Genomic DNA, 25,766 nt, shown 5'->3' on the forward strand with positions numbered 1-25,766 from the left:
AATGAATCAAATTGGTTGAAGATTGACAGCTATGATGCTGGGCACCTCAGGAAGAGGCCAAGTATCATCCTGTCCGTACGCATGGCTAAAAGTGGATCAAATGCTTCAGCCGTGTCTTTTACACTTGTTATGACTGAAATGGGAGATGTACATTGTCATTCAAGTCCCACTAATCTATAGGTCACATAAATTAAAAATATTTTATTCAAGTCCTAACATAGCCAATCATATACTTTCTCTATGTTGGATATAGAATGAAAATATCGATCAAACAAGATTCTTTAATAAACACAAGGTCATTAATTTATTTTAAAACAAAATGAATGAATCAATGAGCAGAACTGATCAACACACACCCCTTTGTAATATGACAATACAAATTTCTACCCTTCTAATGAACACAATACACACACACACAAACACACAATTTGAACTTGAAATTTGAACACTTTCTGGGGTCAGTCGTGTTTATCGTTGAAGGAAATAAGACATAAAATGCTTCAAAGTCTGTTCATCTGTTGTTCTCACATATGTAGTCAAATCACTAATCATGTATGATCATCTCCAGGGTCATAGTAGGTACAGCTTGCTCAGAAAATCCAATCTTATGAAGTTTTTTCAGTCTGTCATCCAGAAGAACAATCAGTTTTTACACCGAAAATGTACCTGAGAAACAGGAGACATGAGATGAACAATTTATTCTGCAATAGGATTGCCTCACCTGAAGAGTCCAAACACAAATGCCAAGCTGATAAACACTGTTCAAATAGAAAAGCCTTAAAATCTCATTGTAAAACAGTTTTCTTTGAAGTGAGTTCATATAATTATCTGAAATTGCATGATTTTCCAGAAGTTTTGCAAACAAAAGTTTTCCACAGTTTTGTTTTAGTGGTTTTTAAACTTCATTCAAATATTCACACATAACTTCAAATAGACTTTTTTTTTCAATAGGGAATATTACTTTTTATTTTTATGTCTTTAAAAACTGAGGATTGCAATGAGAAAGCGCTATTCTTAAAAAGGGGATTTACCAGGAAAACTGTATAATTTCACAGCAATGAATTTAATACCTATTCTGAAGTCTGTTTTTGTGTCTGTGTGTTCCTACAATGTGCAAATGATCAGGAGCCAAAAAGTTGTTTATAAATGAAGTTGATTGGTTCTCAGCTAACTGAGCAGGCTAGAACTAGAAATAAGTTACTGAGACACAGACATATAGAGAGAGAAAGACACAAAAATGTGTGCAGATGTTCTCTCACCAGAAGCTGCCTTTTCTCTGCAGTAAAAACACTGTTTAAATCTACACGAAAATCAGTCACCTTTCCTGCAGCAGTTGCTGTGAGCTGTTTAGAATTGTTAAGTCAGAGGCATTTTCCAAATGAATTAGTTGCTTATACTTCTTACAAACCAGTAGAATTTTTTTAAAAATTCAATTGAGCACCAATTACCTGGTTAGCCAAAGAAATATTACCTTAACATTGGAATCAAGGGTGAAAACCACTCAACTGTCTCAACTGACTTTCCAGTGTTTTCTACTTCTGCAAATAATCTATTTTTCCTATTTGTGTGTCTGTATGTGTATGTAAGTGGATATTTATAAGAGGATCAAAGTTTTAGTTGGTAGTGTTTATACCTGTTTTGTTGTAGTTACAGTTGAATTAATAAATAATAATTCTTGTTTAGTACATAAATCTGGTTCATGTTTTCTAGCAACCTTGGTTTGAAACTCAGGTAAATTGGTGTATAGTGTACACTTTAAAAAAACTAAACTTTAACATTTTGTATAATTCTATGGGGGATTGGGGTGTTGATTTATGGTGTGCTCGCCCAGTTGTTTGTAACATTCCAACATCTCCCAAAATTCAAGTCCTCAAAAATTAAAAAATATGAAGCAACTTACACTGCATCGATGTGCTGGGTGTCTCCATTTTTGAGGATGTGATTATTTGTGGAGCCTGAACCTCCAATTTGTTATTTAATTGTTCACTGCCATTCACAACACAGTGTGGCAGGAATGCAGAGTGTAGAACAGATCCATTGATCGTGTGATTGCTTTGCCCTGTCTATTGTACCCTGATTCTGCTGTTTGGATTCAAATAATCCTGTGTTGTATCTCCCCCATTTGGCACCTCATTTAAAGGTACTCTTGGTGCTACTCCTGGTGCTACTCCTGGTATGGTCTCCTGCATGCTTCATTAAACTAGAGTTGATCTCCCAGTTCAATGGTGATGGTAAAGTAGGGATTTGCTGGGCCATACAGAGAGCAGTTGAATGCAATTCTGCTGCCACTGATTGCCCATAATGCCCCATGTATGTAGATTTGTTTGATGTCTGTCCGATTTAGCATGGTTTATGCCACACAAAAGCCGTTGTCAATGTGAAGACTTGACTTCAACTCTACAATAACTGTTTGGTTATCATTCTTACTGATTCTGTCATGGACAGATGCACCTACAACAGGTAGATTGGTGCAGTTGGTTCATACCTAGTCTGCCAGTGATGTTATTTAGGATTCAAGCAACTCAGTTAGTAAGGGTACTAAGAACTCTTCCCAGTGATGGACATTGAAGTCTCCCAACCAAAGCACATTCTGTGTTCTTGCCACTTCCACTGATTCCCCCAAGTGGCATTTCAAAATAAGTCCTGATTTATCAGCCAAAACAGCTGGTAGGTGGTAATAAGCAGGAGGTTTCCATGTACATGTTTGCCATGAGACTTCTTGTCTGAGAGACAATGTTAAAACTCCCAGATTAACTCCCTCCAAATTGTATACGTTAGTGCCACCATTCTCAGGAATGTGATGATTGTAACTGGGGGCTCTGTACTTAAGGTGTGATTCTGTGACTATGACTATGTCAGGCTGTTGATTGATTAGTCTGTGTTACAGATCTCCCAATTTTGGTACGAGACCGCTGATGTTAGTAAGGAGGACTTTGCAGAGTTGCAGGGCTGTATTTGCTGTTGTCATTTCTGGTACGAGGTGGTTCTTTTGTTTTCATTCCTTTCTTCAGATGTTGCAGTGTTGGATACAAGTGTGTGACTAACTAGGCCCTTTCAGAAGACAGTTAAAGATCATCCTCATTTTCTGGGTCTGGAGTCACATGTAGGCCAGACCATGTAAGGACAAGGACATAAGGGAACTAGATGGGCTGTTACAATGAATGGCAATGGTTACATGGTTACATAAGATCAGTTGTTTTTATCCAAATGCTACTGCATTTCATCATCCAGTGTGTTGGAGTTCAAACACATGTCCCCAGAGCATTAGCTGGCTCTCTGGTTACTTGTACAGTAACAATATAAATGTGCCAGATCCTCCCAATGAGGAAACCAATACTGTTTACAGTACACTAGACATGTTCTCTCCAGTGCCCTGCAAGACTGAAGTATAACCTTCCTATTTTATTGTTCAATCTCACTCATAATAAACAAAGTCATTCTATTATCTTTCCTACTTATTTTTGCTGGACTGTATACTAAACCTTTTATGATTCATGCATTAGGCCACCAAGATCTTTCTATATCCCAAAGCTCTGTTATATCTCACCACTTAGATAATATGCTCCTTTTTCTAATTCCTTCTGCCAAAGTGGACAATTTCATATTTTCTCACTTTATACTACATTTGCCAGATCTTTGCTCACTCACTTCACCTATCTATATCACGCTTTATAACTTACTTTTTTACCTATATTTCTGTCAGCAAATTTAACAACCTTGCTTTTAGTCCCTTTATCCAAATGAAATAAATAAATTAAAAGAAGTTAAAGCCCTCATTCTGATGCCTATGCCAGACAACGCATAACTTCCTTCTCATCAAAATATAACCCATTTATCTCACTTTGTTTCCCGTTTGTTAGCCAATCTTCTATTGATCAGAATACCCCTTATACTGTGAGTTTTTATTGCCCATACTTACCTTTGATGTATGACCTTATCAAATACCTACTGGAAACCTAAGTACAGCACATCCACTGGTTCCCTTTCATCCAAAGCAAATCAAGATCTCCAATAAATTGATTAAATATGTTTTCACTTTGCACAAAGCCATGTTAACTCTCCCTGACTCTCCCTCTTTCCTTGAACTTTTCTAAGTGTCATCATAAAGCATCTTTCATAATAATTATTAACATCTTCTTTGTGACAGATGATAAGTTAACTGGACAGTAATTCCCTGCTTTCAATCTACTTCACTTTTTGCTATTTTCCATTTTAATGGAACATATTCAAATCTAGAAATTTTGGAACATTAAAACCAATGCATTAACCATATCACTAGCCACATGTTTAAAGACATTGAGATGACATCTATGAGGGCCCAAACTCCAACAATCTGTACAGTACCCCTTCTGTAATGATTATAATTTTCTTGAGTCCGTCCCTCTTTTCCATTCCCTAATTTACTACTTTTTCCGGGATATAACTTGTACCCTGTGTTGTGCAGACTGATGCACAAAACTTGTTCAAATTAATTTGCCCATTTCCTTATTTTCCATCATTAATTCCCAAGACTCATTTTCTATTAAGGAAAGGTTATCATACCAGCAATGATGGGTTGCAGCTGTTCTTTCACAAGTGACTAATGATGGTCTTTAATGTGAATAAAATAATGCTTTCAGTTAACTATCACTGTTGGGGCATTCTGTTTATTTTAAGCATGCGTTTAATAAATTCGAGAAAGCATACATCGTTATCTGTCACTAAGATTTATTCAATATATATACATGTTCAAATTTTGTTTACACGTATGTGACTGGTGACAATGTACATTACACTAATTAAATAAAAATAATTACAAATGTTGGGTAAAGATATTTTACACTTTTTTTAGGCCTTCAAAAGCACTTGAATCTCTATTAATGTGAGGTCATGTTAAAGAAAATATTTATTTCCAATGTGAAAGGCAATTTTTTTCTGATGAGTGCAGTCTGAAGTGATGGTATTCACTGAATAACGTACATTAGGTAAAAGTGACAAAATAAATGTTAGCTTGACGCAGTGGGGAGACATCAGTCTGTAAATTCATATCTGGTATACATTAATGCTTAATAATTTGACACATTAATCTAAACGTATAAATAAGGCATCTTTGCATCTTGCTTCCATTATTCTTCTACAGACTGTAGTTGCTAGATAGATAGTAACATAAACCTGTCATTATAAATTCTCTTGTTCAGGACTCCTCAAAGACAATTTCAACACAAAGGTATGCATTCTTGGCATTCGACTATGCTGCATTAAAAATTTGAGCCCCAAAGATGGTATTAAGACAGCAAAATTTCCAAAGATGGAGTATGTACATCAAATATGAAGGAAATAATACATTATTTTAAATACAATGTGTTCTTGTTTAAAATTTGATATGAACTTTGCTGGATGAAAGCATGCCTGCTTCTAATCAAACAATGCAAATTGACTACAATTTCCAGAAGGATTCCAAGGAACAGTAACTGGGACAAAACTCAAACACTACCTTCCCGAAATGTCACAGTGCAACATTCATGGACATTACACTTGAGATATTTTATAAACACATTAAAGGGAAGAGGTTAACCAGGGAAAGAGTAGGGCCCACTGGGGACAAAGGGGGCAATCTGTGCGTGAAATTGCAGGATATTGGAAGGGTGTTAAATGGATGTTTCTCTTTGGTCTTCACTCTGGAAAAGGAGAACATAGGTGTAGAATTCAGGAAAAGCGACTGTAAGGAACTAGGAAATGGGGAGGCATTGGAGTTCTGAATGGCTTAAAAATGGACAAATCTCCTGACGAAGATGAATTGCATCCCAGGCTGATGTGGGAGGTGAGGTGGGAATTCCAGGGTCTCTGACACGTATTTTTAGTTCCTTTCTGGCCACAGAGGAAGTGCAGGAGGATAGGAGGATGGCCAATATGGTTTTCAACAAACGTGGTAGCAATGATCCAGGAAATTACGTGAGTCTCATGTCAGTGGTATGGAAACTACTGGAGAAAATTCTGAAGGAGAGATTTAATATCCACATGGAAAAGCATGAGTTACATAAGAACATAAGAACTAGGAGCAGGAGTAGGCTGTCCGGCCCTTCGAGCCTGCTCCGCCATTTAATAAGATCATGGCTGATCTTTTCATGGACTCAGATCCACTTACCCGTGTTCTCACCGTATCCCTTAATTCCTTTATTGTTCAAAAAAAATCTACATTATCTTTAAAAACGTTTACTGAAGTAGCGTCAACTACTTCACTGGGCAAGGAATTCCATAGATTAACAACCCTCTGGGTGAAGAAGTTCCTTCTCAATTCAGTCCTAAATCTGCTCCCTCTAATCTTGAGGCTATGCCCTCTTGTCCTAGCTTCACCTACCAGTGGAAACATCCATTCTACTTCTATCTTATCTATTCTCTTCATAATTTTATATGTTTCTATAAGATCCCCCCTCAATCTTCTGAATTCCAATGAATATAATCCCAATCTACTCAGACTCTCCTCATAAGCCAACCCCCTCAACTCCGGAATCAACCTAGTGAACCTAGTGATGTTAAGGATAGTCAGTGAGACTTTGTCAGAGGGAGATCATGCCTAATAAATTTTTTTAAATGTTTTCAAAAATGTGATCAAGTGTGTGGATGAGAGAAGTTCAGTTGATGTAGTTTATATGGATTTTATCAAAGCTTTTGATAAGATCCCACTTGAAAGACTGATTGAAAGGTTAAAGCACATGGAATTGAGGAAAACTGGGTGCAATGGATCAGAAACTGGTTTGCTAATAGGACACAAAGGGTAGTGGTAGAAGGCTGTTTGAGTGTCTGGAGGCCGGTGTACTACAAGAATCAGTACTGGGACCCTTTCCATTTGTTATATACGTAAATGATATTGATGACAATATGGGGGCAATGTTAAGCAATTTTGAAGATGATACCAAGATTGGTAGAGTGGTTAATAGCAAAGAAGATAGTTGGAAGTTACAGGAAGATACAGATGGGTGATATAACAAGGTGTAGAGCTGGATGAACACAGCAGGCCAGGCAGAAGGGTCCAGACCCGAAACATCAGCTTTCCTGCTCCTCTGATGCTGCCTGGCCTGCTGTGTTCATCCAGCTCTAAACCTTGTTATCTCAGACTCCAGCATCGGCAGTTCCTACTGTCTCTCTAGATGGGTGATGGTCTTTAACCCTGATAAATGCAAGATGATGCACGTTGGAAGAAAAAAAATGATGCAGGAGTGTTTAGTGAATGGCAGGATACTGGGTAGCTTAGAGAAACAGGGGGATATTAGAGTAATTATTCACGGATCCCTGAAGTCAGCTGATCACATGAATAGGATAGTTCAGAAGGTACATGGGACACTTGCTTTCATTGGCTGTGGAATAGAGTATAAGAGCAAGGAGGTAATGTTGGAGTTGTACAAAGCATTGGTTAGGCCACAGCTGGGGTACTATGTGCAGTTCTGGTCACCTCACGACAGGAAGAATGTGATGGGATGGAGAAATTGAGCTTATGAGAAGAGACTTGAGAGGCTTGAAGGCTGAGGGGGAACATGACTGAGGTGTAGAAAATTATGAGAGGTATGAACAGAGTGAATAGAGAGCAATTACTCCCTTGGTTGATTGGTCAATCATGAGAACGCATAGTTTTAGGGAAAGGGGTAGGAGATTTAGAGGGGATTTGAGAAAAACCTTTTTCACTCAGTGGGTGGTGGGAATCTGGGAGGCACAGCCTGGGATGGTAGTGGAGGCTGGAAAACTTACAACCTTTAAAAAAATTTCGAAGAAAATTGAAAGATCATAACAATCAAGGATATGGGACAAGTGCAGGAAATTGGGATTGGTGCACTTTCGGTGGTAGTTATGTCAATGCAGATTCAATGGGCTGAAGGGCCTTTTATATGCTGTATGACTCTGAATCTATGACTCCATGATTCCAATCTAGGGGTTTGGCCAAGGTCAGGCGTCAGTCAGAGTGAGTTTGGTGAGTCTGTCCTCTGCAGTCTGGGGAGTCAGTCAGTCCTGTGACTTAATAAAGGTCTAATGTGGGGGGAAAGATGCACGGCCACCAGCCAGGAGTCCAGGAAGTCTATGATAACACATGGCATGGGTCACCTCATATGCCCGGAGTGTAAAGTAGGCAAGTGAAGGCTCATGTAGATAGGGTAGGTGAGGAGCTGGAGATTCCTTGCCAGGTTTGCCATCCCCTTGCCTTTATTCCTGGGGATGTTTGGCTGTGGTGTTGGAGTTCAGGTGGGCTTGTGCCTCTTCAGCAAACCTTGAGGGAGTTGGAGCTGGCTGTCAACGGCATGAGTTGTTGCATAGCTGCAGCTTCTGGCGATGAAGACCATTGCATCCCACAGACACATCTTCTTCTCTTGGTCCTCTCTATGCACATGCATCAAGTCCCTGACTACTGACACCACAGGGCCCTTTTATTCCTGAGGATGATCCTGGTTTCCTTTAGCTCTCTTAGAGCCAGCAACTTGAGATATGTCTTCCTCAGCCAGCTGCAGAACTGGGAGGTACTCATCATGTTATTCTCCCACACTGTAAGTCTCACCTTCCCACGACAAGGTCAGTATCTGAGCTGGTGCAGGTGCATGAGTCAGCCTTGCCAATGCTTCCTCAGAAGCCTCTGTACCCTCAATCTCAGAGATCAAGCGGTGCTAGCCATCTCATTGCAGAGTTGGTAGAGAAGCTGACAGTACCTGAACAAGACAAGAAAGAGAAAACATTGCTGCCAGTGGTTTAATGTGGCATGCAATGATTGAAAGTGACAATGAGGTTACTGCAAGAGTTAATCTAAAATGAGGAATGATACTTGCTCAGTTGGCAGATCTGGATGTTTGGGCCTTCTTGCAGGAGTAGTCCACTCTTCTCCTATGAGGGTCAGGATCTCTCCTCATATAGAGTGAGGAGATTCATATCAGGTTCCACTCCACTCATATGGGATCTCCCTGCCTTGTAATGGGCTCTATTCTCCTGTAATGAGAGAAAGGAGACAATTGAGGAAAATGGGTGGCACAGCCATAAGTCCTTGTGTAAGTCAACACAAAGTGTCAAGTGTCCCAACCATTTTTATTTTTATTATTCATTCACAGGGTGATGGCATCACTGGCTAGAACATTTATTGCCCATCCCCAAATGTCCAGAGGCTGTTAAGAGTCAGCCATGTTGCTGTGGATGTGAAGGCAAATGTAAGCCAGACCAGGTAAAGATTTCCCCTGAAGGACATTAATGAACCAGATGGGTTTTTTTTTCTGACAATCAATAATGGATTCATCACTAGACTCTGAATTCCAGATTTTTGTTTTATTGAATTCAAATTCTACTAACTGCCATTGTGGGGTTCAAGCCTGGGTCCCCGGAACATGACTTGTGTTTTAGGATTAACAATGCAATAATATTACCACTAGGCCATTGCCTCCTCCTTGCTATTCAGGAGGCTTTGCAGAAGGTTTGTAGAGTTAGTGGTGTGTGAGGTTGGGCAGGTGATATTAGACTGTTAAATAAATCCAGTTAATTATTCTCTTCTTTCTGGTAAGACAACATATAGAAGAAATGCTATGGAGTATGATGTGTTGATTAGAGCATTCAGTCTTATTTTAAACCTAAAAAAAATGTAATGATTGAATGCATATGATTTAATCAGTGATTTTAGCATTTGGGAGAATCAATAGAATTCTTTGTTTATCATATATATTTGATTTGATTTATTACCGTCACGTGTACTGAGGTACAGTGAAAAGTGTTGTCGTATGTGCTTTGCAGGCAAATCATACTGTACAAACGCATTAGGTAACAGAAAGAATTCTGAATACAGTGGTACAGCTGCCGAGAAGGTGCAGAGAGAGATCAACATTAACATTAAAGAGGTCCATTTGAAAGTCTGATAACAGGAGGACAGAAGCTGTTCTTAAATCTGGTTGTACGTGTATACCAACTTCTATATCTTCTGCCTGGTAGAATAGGGTACAAGACAGTATAACTGGGGTGGGAAGGGACTTTGATTATGTTGTTTGCTTTCCTGAGGCAGCAGGAAGTATTGATGGAGTCAATGGATGGGAGGCTGGCTTGTGTAATACACTGGGATCTCAGTCTTTCAGTGGTTTCTCTCAGTCTTTGGAAGAGCATTTACCATACTGTGCTGTAACGCATCCAGATAGGATGCTTTCTTTGGTGCATCGATACAAATTTGCAAGAGTCTTTATGGACATGCTGAATTTCCTTAGCCTCCTGAAGAAGTAGAGGTGTTGCTGTGCTTTCTTAACCATGACAGATTGTTGGTAATCGTCACTCCCAGCAATTTGATGCTCTCGACCATCTGCATCTCAGCACCATTGAGGCAGACAGAGGCGTGCCCTCCACACTGCTTCTTGAAGTTAATGACTAACTTCTTCGTTTTGCTGACGTTGGTAGAGAGATTGCTGTCTTTATACCATGTCCCTAAGGATTCTATCTCCTTGCCATACTCCATCTTGTTGTCGTTGTTTGGGATCCAACCTACAACGGTGATGTCATCAGGAAACTTGTAAATGGAGTTGGTGAAGAATTTGGCCACACAGTCCTGTGTGTATAAGGAGTACAGTAGGGGGCTGAGTACACAGCCTTCCCAGGACACCAGTTTTGAGGATTATCATGAAAGACGTGTTGTCACTTATCCTTACTGGCTGTCTGTTATACAAGAACTCCATTTACAGAGGCAGGGAAGCAGGGACCTAGGTACTGGAGTTTGGAGATGAATTTGTTTGGAATTATGGTGTTGAAGGTGGAGCTGCAGTCAATAAGTAGGAACATGTTGTATCCTTGTTGTCCAGACGTTCCAGGGATGATAATATATTACATTATCTCATGTAGCAGGATATAGCGAATATAATTGATTGGAAGGATGAAGCAATTAGAGACTGGATAGTAGCCACTGTGAGGATGAAAGGTTATCACAGATTCTTCAAACTGAGGAGGATTTTATTATCTCCGTGCTGTAGAAAGATGTTGTTAAGCTTGAAGGGTTCCAGAAAGATTTTCAAGAATGTTTCCAGGATTAGAGGGATTGAGCTCATAGGGAGAGGCTGAATAGACTGGGGTTACTTTCCTTGGAGCGTCAAAGGTTGAGGGGTGACCTAGAGGTTTATAAAATCATGAGGGGCATGGATAGGGTAAATTGACAAGGTCTTTTTTTCCTAGGATGGGGGCATCCAAAACTAGAGGATGTAGGTTTAAGGTGCGAGGGGAAAGACTTTAAAAGGGCCCAAGGGGCAACTTTTTCACATAGAGGGTGGTGCGTGTATGGAACGAGCTGCCAGAGGAAGTGGTGGAGGCTGGTACAATTACAACATTTAAAAGACGTCTGGATGGATATATGAATAGAAAGTGTTTCAAGGGATATGGGCCAAATGCTGGCAAATGGGAATAGATTAATTTAGAATATTTGGTCAGCATGAATGAATTGGACTGAAAGATCTGTTTCCATGCTTTACAGCTCTATGACTCTATTTAATGTTGAAACAAACAAGCCCATCGCTGCATAGGCAGAAATCAGGGCTCAAAATCAGTCAGTACTGAAAGGAAACATCGAGGACTGCTCTGACATGGTTGGATAGGTAATCTCCAATATAGTATCAATATCCTCCAATAGTCCTCCAAAGTGCCAAAAGAGCAAGAATTAATGTCATAGACTCTCTTAAGCTTTGCCAGATATGGCACCAAACAGAATCACAAATGTGGGACACTTTAACAAATATGGTAAATTGCCAATACCTTCAACACCTCAAAGAAAGGTCCTGCAAAAGAAACCTTCCAGAGAAATAGATATTTAGGCAATAAAATCGAAGCTCAAATTAAAGTTACAGAAAAGGTGCAGACACCATTCCTGGGTAAGGTCAAAGAGAGTCTAAACAGATTTGATCATCAATTTCAAGGTGCAAGACTTCAAAACAGGATTTAGACTTTACATAGGAGCAGCTGTATCATTACTGACAGGTCAGTCACCATGGACTGTGTTATTTAGACCAGCAAAGAGAAAAAAAATCATGTCCAGCAGAAACAGGTCTTCATCTGCATTTGCAAATCACCACAAACCTTAATCAGAGAGGATAAAATGGCAGTGAAACACTATATATACTGAGGAAAGAGAATATGTAATTGTTGAACAAATGCAAGGTTTTGAGCAAATTGAATCAGGAGTATCATGTTACTCTGAAAGAAGATGATAAACTCATCAACTTGCAGAGTCCCAGGAAAATTCGTCATCCTTTAATGGGAAGAATAAAATCTCAATGCAACAATGTAGTTAAAAGCAGGATCGTGTCACGAGTGACAGATTTGACAGAATGATGCTCAGGGCTGCTAAAGACAAATGGAGAGACAAGACTATACGTGGATCACACTCAGTTAAACAAAGGAGCTCGAAGAGAAACAATCCAATTTCATCAGTCAATAGCCACTTAAAAGAGCTGAAACCAAGCAAGTTTTACATAAAAATAGATACAAACAATGGCTTTTGTCAGATGCCTTTAGTAAAGAGTCTAAATTACTGCTGACAGTGTATTACACTGTTTGGGTGGCATTCCTTCAACCTTTTGGGATCTCGTCTGTACAAGAAATTCTCCAAAGGGCAATGTTTGGAAAGAAGTAAACTTAATAGGGCAAGACATCTCCTATATCTTCCTCTGAACTTGCTGGACCCTGTACTCTCAGTCGAGCCCTGGCTTTGTTATCAAACCTGCTGAAAAGGGTGATGCTGTTGTCAAACAAATACAGAGAATGCTGTAAAAAGAAATAGTTCTGGCAACATCTGTGGAGCAAGAAAGAGAGTTCATGCTTTGAGTCTGGTATGATTATCCATCAGAATTGTTGTCAATTGGGTTGCTGGCCCCTATCTTCCAGAATTGAGTACCAATGCCCAGACACTCCTTCTTTTACCCTTAGACCATGATCCCAATGAATACCAAGCTATTGTTTCCAGGACTGGAACTAATCTCATCTCTTCTGGTGATCTTCCCCCAGTATCTTCCCACCTTAAAGTTCCTCAACACTACAACCTTCTTCATAAAATCCACAAACAAAACCATTCTGGCAGATCCATCATTTCCACCTATTCCTGCCTCACTGAGCTTAATTTGTCCTAACTTTATTTGATTTTCTCTCTCCCTTGAGCAATCTCTTCTCACTTTTTTTTCTGATGGCCTAAGGTATCTAGTTTCCTAGTCCCAGCTGTCTTTACCTCACTTTTGGCATCTAATTCCTCTGCATCTTGTTACTCCAGACCAGGGTAATGTGCTGAAGATCAATCACTGCTAATACAGGACTCGTCATAAAAGTTAAAGACTTTAAAATAGATGCCAAATTCCCCAATGTGCCGGTCTTTTAGACACAGTTGAGCACAAAGCATGGACTAGGTTTCTTGCATAAAAATAGACTCCAGTTTCAAGTGAACAATTTATGAAAACTGGCATACTAGTTGCAACATTAACTCCCTTATAAACTCAGCTTGAGACTCTCACACAGACATCAACATAGAAACATCTGGGTATGTGTAGACGGAAAGACTGGAAAAGTGGTTCAGTGGTCCTCATTTACAGGATTTGCTAAGATGATTCTTGTGTTGATCAGAACTCTGCTTCTTGATCTTCCTTCTCTGGATGCTTTTACTTGCCATCACAAGTCACTGGATGACTGTTCATACTTAAAATAGATCTGCCTTATAAATTAAAAGTCATAGCATACAGCAACCACCAAAGGAAAAATAGTCTGGTTTTCTTCATCTCATAGTGTTTTACTGCAGAGAACAGAGAGAGCTCTGAACTTACAAAGATCTGATGGCTTCTTACATTCAGGTTCACAGCCCCAAGCTGTTCACTTACCTGGGAATCAATCACATAGTTGTTGGCAGGCAAAAGACTTTTGTGAATAATAACTGATCACTAGTTCACAGACCAATCAGCTATTTGTTGCTAAATGAAATACCATTTCTCCTCAGGCTTTGGCTCCAGTGCTTTTGGACATTTTTTTCGGCTTCTGGATTTAACAATGAGTTCAACAATTTCAGACCATGAGTTCTCTCCTCCATTTTGTTTCCATTGCCTTCCACAGCACCCTTACCCCTCATCTCCACCCCACCCCCATCATCCCCAGTGTCTGGTTTCCTGGGCTTAGTTTTCAGCAAATAATAGCAATTTCCTGCCATTAATACCTAATATTAATACCTATCCAAATTTATTTCTTTTCTCTACTGGCATTATGACTCCTTCTGCCTTTTACTCTGTGACACCTATAATATCTAATTTCCTTCGAGACCTCCGTTGAGATTCCTTTCAGTTCCGTTTGTTCCTCCTCATCTTTCTCTCCCACATAAAACCTATCAATTTTCCTCCAGCCTCTTCAGTACCAAAGAAGACTCATATTCATCTCAAAATGTTAACTTTGTTTCTCTTTCCAGTCCTGTTGACCCTCTCTAGTACTTCTTACTTTTATTACTATTACTCCAGTGTGAACTCAGGAAAAACAAGACTGTCCAGTTTTCTATCAAAAATATAGTCTTTGTAGCCAAAGAGGTCAATTCACAAAGATCTGCTACAGAAGACATTAAGCAAAAAATGTGATCACCCCCAATCCAAGATACACAGCCATGCCTCGTAAACAAACCTTGAAGAAAAGGTTATTACTGCAAAGGTACAAGTTTCATATGGAGAGCAACTACATATGGATGGACTACTTAACCCTACATTCACCTTACATAGCTATCCTTTTACAATAGCTGACAAACTGCCCTGTTAGGTCTCAGAAAAGTGCACACTCATTGTGGCAAATCAGGGCATAGTTTTTATAAAATGTCTTCTCCATTTCTGAATTCCTGGACACTTTCATAACAGCAGGCATCTCCCCAGGAATCCCCAATGCAGAATCCATCTAAAGGCAAGTGTGTTATTTTTAATCCAGTCAGCTTCTGAAAAAAGGGTTTCTGATCTGGTCCAAATACCTGGCTCCTCATATAACTGCAATGAAAGCCTTAAGTATATTGGGTCATGTCATTCTTATCATTAAATCACCTATGAGTATTTTTTTACACATATCTTTCAATTGAGTACAACTTGTAGAATAACTGATGTAAACATCATGTATAATGCTGCCAATGATTAGTAATGAGATCAGAGTTACATGATTAAGTAGAGCAAGCTGGAAAGGAGCAGAAGGTCTAACCTCATGCTGAGAGAATGTGTGTGCAGCTTAAGCTGTAACTGAAGGATTAAATTATTTCAATAATGAACTGTATATACTATCTTAACTATGCAGCTTTCCAAGAGTTACTTTGTGACAGAAATGTCATTTACCTCTTGGATAGATCAATCTTTACATAAAAAAGGACTGTGGATGCTGGAAATCAGAAACAAAAACAGAAGTTGCTAGAAAAACTCAGCAGAGCTGAGGAAGGGTCACTGGACCCGAAACATTAACTCTATTTTCTCCTCCACAGGTGCTGCCAGACCTGCTGAGCTTTTCCAGCAATTTCTATTTTTGTCTGTGAAGAGAAAGCCGAATTAACTTTTCAGGTCCTTCTACAGAATGGGAAAGAACCATCAAGGTTAAGTGAGCAACTGGGAATGGATTTATTTGAGTTCAAAGGCAAGATCTGTTATTCAAATTAGATTAAATTACTGACACAAAATCATGTCTGAGGCAGTTATAGCGTCAGTTAAGAGAATCTAATCAATGCATGGCATTCTACGCATTGTGTCTCTAATAATGAACCACTGTTTGGAGATGATCAGTTGAAAAGATTCACACAAACATGAATATGAATTCATTCATATTAGAAGTTCATTTCTCTCTCTTAAAGCAAATAGGAAAGTTGTAAGAAGTGCAGACAATTAAAAATTTTAAGTTTGCATTATTAAGTTACAAATCCTCACCACTACAGAATGGGTTATCACTGTCAGAATTGCTCATGAGCCAGAGATTGAAAGCAACTTGCATGTATGTCTCAAATATAGCCCAACATCAGAATGACCACAGCAGAAAGAAACAGTGTGAGGAGGAGCAATGGGATAATAAGGTTTGATAATTCAATAAACAGTATTGAACTAAAATGTTCCCGCAAGAGAATATGAATACCAGATCAACAGAGCGAAGGAACAATCATAGCAAGAACACAACGACTGAGATACCTCAGCTTGATATAGGAGAAATCACAATGTGATATAATTGAACAAGAAAACAATGGAAATTTGGAATTATTTCTCAAAAGAAGAGGAAAATCAAAGTTCTACAGCCACCCAGGAGAGGAATACTCACAGTGAAAATACAAAGAGTGTATAACATCCTAGATCACAGAATGAGAACAGAGCTATATTATGGAGATTGGTCAAAGCATACCCTATGATGTCTTAGAATTTGAGAGGAGCTGTTTATAATGTGAGTACAAGGGGGATAAAAATTCAGTAGAGGGGAGATGCAGGTGCAGTTGAATGAACAAGCATGTAATGATGATTTCAGAGATGTATGATTAAGTCGAGTGAGCTTGAAGGAAACAGGAGCTCAAACCTAGTGTGGAGAGAATGCTTATACAGATTCAGAGATCATGCTGAAGGTTCTTTGGGAGATTAAATAGAGGTAAACTCCAAATATTTCATGAAACGGGAATCAGATACTAAGAATTGATATCTAATGTCATTAATTACATGCTGAATTGAAATTTATCTTTGAATATTTTATTTCATGAAAATAAAAGAATTAGTATTAAATGAAGTGACCAGTTACTGCTTAAAGATTCTACTTTTTGGCATATCCAGTTTATTTATAAAATTTTATGTTGCAAATATTTGATTGAGAAATACCTTCAAAGTGATTCCAGGTGTCTAAGAAATCATCAAACTGCGGGAAGGTTAACCAATGCATATTTTATAGGCTCTTGGTTATAAGTATAACAATATTTTATCATGCATTATCCACTTATGCCCATACTGAGGAAATTGAAACACATAACCTTTCACTTATCATTTGAGGATGAGAAATTCAATATCAGTTGATCCTGGTATGTGGTTTTAATTCATCCAACTTATCACTCACTGGCTCCAAATTGTCAAACCATAAAAAGGAGACTTTTTTAAAAAACTGATTTCATCAGTTTATTCATAATCTACATCGTGTAGCTTTACAATTTTCTTCATACAGGTTTTGTCAATTTTCCTTATGCCTGCTTTTCCATTAATTTAATTGTCAGCAGGCTTAGTATGAAAAATGAACTATGTGTATTCCAAGCAGTGAGTTACCTTATTCTAAATAGGTTCAGCATTTTGCAATCAAAGTCAAGAGACTGTCTCTGTTATAAGACGCTAGGAAATCATTATCTAAAAGTTGCTGGAACGAAGTGATTACTGTAAACAAGGGCCCATTTAGTCGACCAAGCAAGCATGGTGAAACATATATCAACATGGAGATGTTCATTTAGTAGTGTATATGTTTTGTGCCAGTTTGTTAAAATTGAGATAAAGGTTTATAATAAATTATTATCATTTAGGATAATAAAACAAAGAACTGTGGATACTGGAGATCTGAAACAATGTGAAGCTGAAATCAAAAATAGAAATTGCTGGCAAAACTCTTCATGTATTTCAGCATCTGTGCAAGCATGTAATGATGATTTGAAGAGGAGAAAGTAGTTAACGTTTCAACTCTTCGATTAATATTTTAAATCTGCGTCTCTTCTGAGTTACCGGACTCGAGATGTTAACTCTGTCTTCTTCCTATAGATGCTGCCAGACCTGTTGGATTTCACCAGCAATTTCTGTTTTTGTTATAATCATTTAAGAATTTGGTTCTAAAGTAGAAGTAAATTTGCTTTTGCTTTTGGTTCTGTGTAGAGGACTTTTTTTAAGGTCAGACATTTATTGTGAACAGTGAAATCACAAAAGTCTTTGCAAGGAAGCATGTGGCATGAGCTAAATGAGTTAATCAGTACCCTCAGGCATTAATTACTGTTTGCAAGTTTCAGTTTTATTGAACAGAAACAGACCTTCAGAACTTGAAATACGTCTCTAGACCTTCATAACTGGAAAGAAGTTCTAAACTGTTTCTGCAGTCCAAGGAGAAAGGCTGAAAAGAATCAGTTAAGCAAGAAGTTTAAAGAGTAAGCTAACAGTGATACATCACAGGGACAGAGTGCCAATGTAAAATATTGCGATGAAAAGTTTTGAATCTTTTGTTGCTTATGTTAAGATTGTTCTAATTTGTCTTCTTTAAAAAATTTTTTTGTACAATAAGCTTTTACATTTTTTCACTAAAATTACATTGATAGCCTCATGTAAATATTTTTAGTGTCTTACCACTATGGCATGGAAACTTCCAAAATAAAACTAATGGCCTATCAAGCTAGGCTTCACTCTGGGGTCTAATTTTTCCACCATATAACAAACGGCACATTTCAAAGATTTTTTTTTAAAGGTGTAATTTTGTTTACAGCACCTGTTTTGTCATTTCCCACATAACTGACTAACCAAAACACTGAAGGGCGAAAGAGTTTAGGATGACCACTAGTTACTTTAAAAAAAAGTGGACTTGTTTAAATAAAGTATTTGTTGGGCCCTGGGACCTGTACAAGGCAGACAGATTGCATCTGGTGCAGAATGGGAACAGCACCCTTGCAGGGAGATTTGCTCATGCTGTTTGGGAGCTTTAATCTAACTTTACAGGAAGGTGGGATCCAGAGAGAAGATTCACCAGAGGGAGATGATCAGCCGAAAATAGAGGAACAGGAAGGAATTCAAGATGGCATTGTAATTATCGATCAGTTAAAGCACAAGGGATATAAAAAGAAATTGCTAGAGAAAGTCAGCAGGCCTGGCAGCATTCGTAGAGATAAAGCAGAATTAACATTGCAAGGGAACTATTCACAATATTCGAAATGTAAGAGAAATAGAAGAGTAGATACGTAGGCAAATTACAGAAAAATGGAAAAGTAAGAGGGTCGTGATAGTCGGGAATTTAAACTCCCCAGCATTAATTGTGGTAGTCATAGTGTGAAAGGCTTAATGATAGCATCATTCTTAAAATGTATCCAGGAAACTTTTTAAGCAAGAGTGTAGAAAGTCCTCCAAGAGAGGGGGAAGTCCTGGACTTAAATTTAGGTAATGAAGCTAGGTAAGTGATTGAAGTATCAATGGGGAAGCATTTTGCAGTCAGACCACAATAATAACTCTGTGAGATTCAAGATTTTTGTGAAAACAACAAGAATGGGTCTGAAATCAAAATTCTAAATTGGGGAAAACCAATCTTAATAAGATCAAGTATGGTTTGGCCAGAATGTACTGGAGCAGATACTTCTGCCTAGATCTGTGTCAGAGCAGAGGGATAAAATCACAGAAGAAATAGAGAGAATACAGGGCTAACATGTACCAATGAAGCCAAGGGTGGGACCTTCAGATCCAGTAAACACTGGATATCAAGGGATGCACAGGATTGGATAAAGAAAAAATGGGAGGCTAATGGCTAATATCAAGGGCTCTAAACAGCAGAAGACCTAGACGATTACAGAATGTGTAAGGGACACTTAGAATGAACATTAGGAGAGCAAAATTTGCATGAAAGAGTAATGGCCGGTAAAATAAAGGAAAATCCTAAGTTATTTTACATTAAGGATAAAAAGATAACTAGGGAAAGTGTAAGACATTGATAGGGCTCTAAATAAGACATCGATTTCATCAGTTTACATCGATATTAGGTTATAGGTTTTGGAAGAAGCAAAAAGGACACCTCATGAGATCCTGTGGACTGGTGCTAATGAACTGTGTTTCTATTCATGTTTGTTTGTTTATGCATGTGTATGTAGAATTTAAGAGTGGGTTGGAGTTTCAGACAGTGGAGTTATATGTTGATAATTAATAGCACTGTTTGCCTGTGGTTAGAATTGATTTATTTGTAGTAAATTGTAATTTCCAATTAATTATCAAAGCCTGGTCAGTGTTTTCTTTTAATCTGAGCTCATCAGGCAGGCATATTAGGGACTTGAAGTAATTTGATTAAATCTCCAGGTTTTCTAATGACACTGGAATAGTGGGGCTCAAGTATCAGGGCAATCTTCCAAGTGAGTCAAGACATAAGATTTCTTGCAGCCAAATGTATAATTATTATGAAGGTAGAATAGTTCTTAAATACAATGTAGAGCATCACTCAATTTGGGCAATGTCTTAATAAATTGAATATGATTCCACTTTTCTTTTAGTTTAAAGCAAAACTATTGCTGCATGCCTCAAAGCATTTGAATCTGAATCCTGGTAAATAATCTGGTTGCCAAAAAATGTACTGCTTGGAGCGAGGTTTCTATAAACAACTGATAAAACATTGTCAGTTTGCAAGTTGTGGTCTCACAACTTCACTCGACGTTTCAACTAAAAAAAACAAATAAAACTCAGAATGAAACATGTCGTTGAAACTCTGCAGTCATTCAGGTGCATTCCTGTCATAAATTTGGTGTGAATAATGTAGCCCTGGTAATGAGAGCACTGGCTACACTCTCTGGGTCCCTGCCATTGTCTGGTGATTTCTATTGGATCAGAGCTTCCATTTGCCCTAAACAGGTACAGTGGCATAAGAAAGGTTAGAGTTCAGGTCCTGTCAGGCTCAAACCCTCTGCCCCAACTCAGGAGAAGAGCACTTTGTGCTGGAATGCCAAGTGACATCAAACTTACTAGCCCTCAAGTTTTTGAGAAGATTTGTAGCTCGTGTTGTGGGTGAAGTTGTAGACTTGCTCGCCGAGCCGGTGCATTTGATTGCAGACATTTCGTCACCTTGCTAGTTAACATCATTAGACCATCTCCGGTGAAACGTTGGTTATTTATATGCCTCTGTTTGCTGGGGTGGTTGGCATCATTTCCGGTTCTGTTTTTCAGTGGTTGCTCCAGTGTTGTTGTCCATTCTTGGTTGGTTGCGTTGAAGTACAAAGGTTTTTGGTGCGCAATTTCCCGTTCATATTTGGGAGGCGGGTGTGGGCATCGTTGATCATAACCCTTCTCATTCTGCGGCCGTTCTGTGCAGCTGTTCTCCATGCCTGTGGATTGTTGGTAGGTAGTTTATATTTTAAACTTTGTGACAATACCTGTTTTCAGAGGTATTCATGCAGGAAGTATAGTTGTTCGCAGGTCATGCTCAGATGGATGGCATTTGTCTCCCAGCAATGACATTATAAATAATAAGCGGGACAGAACACCAATGCTTCACCGGATGCGCACTGACAATGTTACCTATCAGGTGACAAAACATTTGCAATCAAACACACCGGCTCAGCGAGCAAGTCCGCAACCTTATACTAGCTCTCAATTCAGCAGTAATAGAACCACCTGGATGTCCACATTTGGCTCCTGGCCTAAACCTCCTAAGTTGAACAAAAAAAATGTTGCTTGTTTTTCTTGGCCTCCTTGCTAAAAGAGATGGAAATATAAAACTTATATCTATAATCAGGACAGGAGAAGATGTCAAAACCCCTCAATCTGGTATCCTGTGACACATTATTCCGCTTCAACTCCTGAGTCCCCATCACTGGCCTTCCTCTACCTCCAAATGACACACTCCCCAATCCACCTGCAAACTCCCAACTTTGTCGATCAACCGCAGACATGGGGTCTACAAATACATTTGTGCTGCAAGATGATCCAGCAAACGTGAAGGCCAGCGGAAGGAAAATGAAAATAAGGTTAAACCTGTTATTGTTATGAGAAGAGTGAGATGGAATATGGCCAGACAAAGGCCCTGTTGACCATAGCCAAGAGAAAAACTTCAGTCAACAGAAAATCCTGGCAAGAACATGCATGATTTCCCAATCTTCACTCCCACGAGGCAAAATTTCCTGGCAGGAAGCATGATTTTTTAATCCTTACAGATCTTTACTGTTCTTGGTCGATTAGAGAGAGTGAGGATTATTTTCTTCAAAAATCTGCACTTCAGAATTCATATGCTGATTACATATTTTGTGAAGTGTGTAAGCTCTTAGTGGAATTCGCTTTCTAAGGATGAATTATTAGTGGTTCATTTCTTGATTGAATACTGTTATGGCAAATGGAGGTAAAATTAGAGCCAGAAGTTGTATATGGCAAGATTTCAGTGTTTTGAGGATTAACAAAATGATATTTTCATCCACCAATTACTTATTATATATTATGGTGAGGGTTTAAACTGTACTGCTTCCTTGCAGTTGTTGTGTTTTTCAATTTTTTTTTCTGTTTACTATGTAGAGTTTTGTACTGTTCACATTTCCTAGTTAAACAGGAAGTGGTCAGTTTAATACTTAATAGGTTTTCTTCCCCACTGTGAGCATACAAACACATCCTGTTTCTTTATTAAGAGCAGATGTGCATCAGCTCTGCAGACTGAGTTTTAACAACATTTCTGAATAAATTTCTCCAAGTGTCACACTGTAGAGAGCAACTGCATTTATGAATATTAATGTACTTACTCTGTTGAGAAAAGAAATTTTTGTGAGGTTCAGGTGATTTTTTTTAGTATCTAACTAGGTATGAAACCTCAAATAACACTTTATTTGCAAGCATTTACACCCCAACAGGATATTAAGAAGTAATTTGATCATTTTATCATGATAACCAGAACAATTACATTGCAACTGTCAAGAATGTTGTGTTTATTGCAATTAAATATTACTGTTTTTTTCAAGAGAAGTAACTCTGGGTGCACAAATTTAACATTCCAGAATATTCTCTTGATTGAATTGTACAACATTTAAATACAAGGCAATATTGATATATATCATTGATTGACACACAGAGCTAGATAACTATAGTTCTCTCCTGTGCAACAGAATTTGCATTTCTATATATCTTAGGTTTTTAAACCTAACCTAACAAAATATAGGCTGCTCACTGTTAGGATATTGTTCATGATGACTGGCTACACATGCAGTTTGAAGCATAAATATCATCAGATAACTGTGTCTCATTTCTACATATGAACTTCCACTCTGCTGTAATTTTATTGAGACTTTGAGCATTGTACCCCATGCAATTATCAGGCATAACATAGGTGCCTAAGCCTCCAATATGATTACAGGAAGTGAACTGCCCATCATAATAGATTGGCAATCAGGATTCTCCCTAAACTTTCCTGTGTGCAAGAGAAGACCATTTAGTTAAATAAATAATGTATTCAAATTAGGTATCAGTTATTGGAAGATCATTTTCTGATTTTATAATGACCCAGTACCTGACTGTCTGTGTGCTAAACAATACCCAACAATCTGTGGTGCTAAAAAAATAAAATGATAGCCAATATTTTTTAAAGAAATCACAGGCTACTTACAGGTCATTTGCTGCTTTGTCATTTCAGGCTACTGTTTCATTTCTAGACTTTTTGTTGTATTCACTGACACTTGAAAGTTCGGTTTTGTGTCTTGAGAAGATTTTGCCACTGGTAGACTCTTCTCAGTCTACTGTCTCAGTCCACCTGACCTAGCTCCTGCATGTTGTAATATCATTTTAAGGGGGAACATGCACATGAACAAGTAACCAGAATGTAGACCGTGTGACTAACAGTCTTTGTCAGTCCAGTTTGCAGTATGGGGTATGGAGGAGTACATCTGTGCTTTCCTATAACAAAAGATGGTTAACCTCTGGAAAAAAGCTGTCCGCTGAGCAGTCCTCTAATGTAACTTCAAATAAATAGAACCTATGTCCAAGTTACCAGTCCTGGTGTGACATTGTAAGCTTGTGTAAGAAAACACGGAACAACAGTAGAGCGATCAGTGGTGGTTTCTGTTAGACAACATGAAGGTAGGGATCTGAATTTGAAAACCATAGAAAGACCTTCAGGCAATACCTGAAATAGCATAGAAGTTGTATGTGTGTGAAATCCCAGGAAGTAATATTCCTCTACAGTCAGCCCTAACTGGTAGATTTGTGGCCCTGGATATAGAAAGCAAACTAGTGTGCAGAAAACGCAGTCCTTGAAACCCCCAATGCAGTTATTCTGCATTCAAAAATCTTTGCAAATCGTGTGATAGAAAATGATATTGATTTCAGCAAGAAATCTGTTTCCAAAGATATCTCCAGACGTTACGTTAGGATGTAGTCAAACAAATGCGCGAATCAGTGGCAGCAACATCAGGAAGTTCACCAACACACATACATAAGATTAGCAGCTGGACAGACAAGAGCAATGATTCAGAGTGGAAGAATCTTCAACCAGAAAACATACAAACTTTTCACACTATGAATATGATGCAATGTGTGGATGAAGTCAAACAGTCAGAAGCTTCCACTGCTATCAGCATAATATACCCGAAGTAAAGCAGCAACCACGTACTGACAACCAAAGTTGACAGAAGAATGAATCTAACTAACTTACCTGTCAAAATCCTTCAGGATGTGCACCTGGATCATTGGAAGTTAATGCTACACCTACAAAAGCAAAATTATCAATATATGATGAGTCACCTATTCCTTTCATTGATACATTAACATTGAAATGCAGCACAACACATCTTCATGGAAACCACAAGTAATTTATCTGGTCAATGTGAATGGACTGGCCAATAGCACAGAAACTGGCATGTACAAAACTCAATGTTGTGACCATTCACCTGAACTCAAAAATATCAACTGCAGCAGAAGAGGTCAAGAATGGTCTAATGGAGTTATTCCATTAAATGCCATGGATATACCCAGACAAATTCAATGCCGTAGGAAACATCAAAGCTGTGCTGTAGCTCAGAGGAGAGGCAATTCTATCAATCAACCCTCCTACAAAGTGTGGTGTGCACATAAAGGAGAAGTGTAAGAGCAAGTTAGATGACATGGACAGTAACAGGATTAACCATTGTGTGTGTCAGGACACTGACTGGTGCAGCTCTGTCACTTGTGCCCTGAATAAAAGGCACAATCTGTGTGAGAGATAGTAGGAACTGCAGATGCTGGAGAATCTGAGATAACAAGGTGTAGAGCTGGATGGACACAGCAGGTCAAGCAGCATCAGAGGAGCAGGAAGGCTGACGTTTCGGGCTGAGACCCTTCTTCAGAAATGGGGGAGGGGAAGGGGGCTCTGAAATAAATAGGGAGAGAGGGGGAGGCAGATAGAAGATGGATAGAGGAGAAGATAGGTGGAGAGGAGACAGACCGGTCAAAGAGGCGGGGATGGAGCCAGTAAAGGTGAGTGAAAGTGGGGAGGTAGGGAGGAGATAGGTCAGTCCAGGGAGGACGGACCAGTCAAGGGGGCGGGATGAGGTTAGTAGGTAGGAGATGGGGTTGGGACTTGAGGTGGGAGGAGGGGATAGGTGGGAGGAAGGACAGGTTAGGGAGGCAGGGACGAGCTGGGCTGGTTTTGGGATGCAGTAGTGGGAGGGGAGATTTTGAAGCTTGTGAAGTCCACATTGATACCATTGGGCTGCAGGGTTCCCAAGCGAAAATGAGTTGCTGTTCCTGCAACCTTCGGGTAGCATCATTGTGGCACTGCAGGAGGCCCAGGATGGACATGTCGTCTGCGAAATGGGAGTGGGAGTTGAAATGGTTCGCAACTGGGAGGTGCAGTTGTTTAGTGCGAATCGAACGTAGGTGTTCTGCAAAGCTGTCCCCAAGATTCCGCTTGGTTTCCCCAATGTAGAGAAGGCCACAACGGGAACAGCGGATGCAGTATACCACATTAGCAGATGTACAGGTGAACATCTGCTTGATGTGGAAAGTCTTCTTGGGGCCTGGGATGGGGGTGAGGGGGAAGGTGTAGGGGCAGGTGTAGCACTTCCTGCGGTTGCAGGGTAAAGTGCCGGGTGAGGTAGGGCTGGAGGGGAGTGTGGAGCGGACAAAGGAGTCACGGAG

At 39.1% G+C, this 25,766-nt stretch overlaps 1 long non-coding RNA gene across 2 annotated transcripts in view; it reads right to left on the minus strand.

Moving 5' to 3' along the window:
- Positions 1-263: 263 nt before the first annotated feature.
- Positions 264-25,766, minus strand: part of LOC125484282 — a 31,387-nt gene continuing 5,884 nt past the window's right edge. The window contains exons 2-3 of one of the 2 annotated variants that reach the window (XR_007263120.1): positions 24,304-24,356; positions 264-666 (exon numbers count right to left, since the gene is read on the minus strand). This is a non-coding gene — a long non-coding RNA (uncharacterized LOC125484282). Of the gene's footprint in view, positions 667-8,916; positions 8,944-24,303; positions 24,357-25,766 lie in introns of those variants that run through there. The other variant, XR_007263119.1, reaches the window with a different exon arrangement.

This window comes from Rhincodon typus, chromosome 1 (assembly GCF_021869965.1).
Source record: "Rhincodon typus isolate 14 chromosome 1, sRhiTyp1.1, whole genome shotgun sequence".
In the NCBI taxonomy this organism is placed as follows: Eukaryota; Metazoa; Chordata; class Chondrichthyes; order Orectolobiformes; family Rhincodontidae; genus Rhincodon; species Rhincodon typus.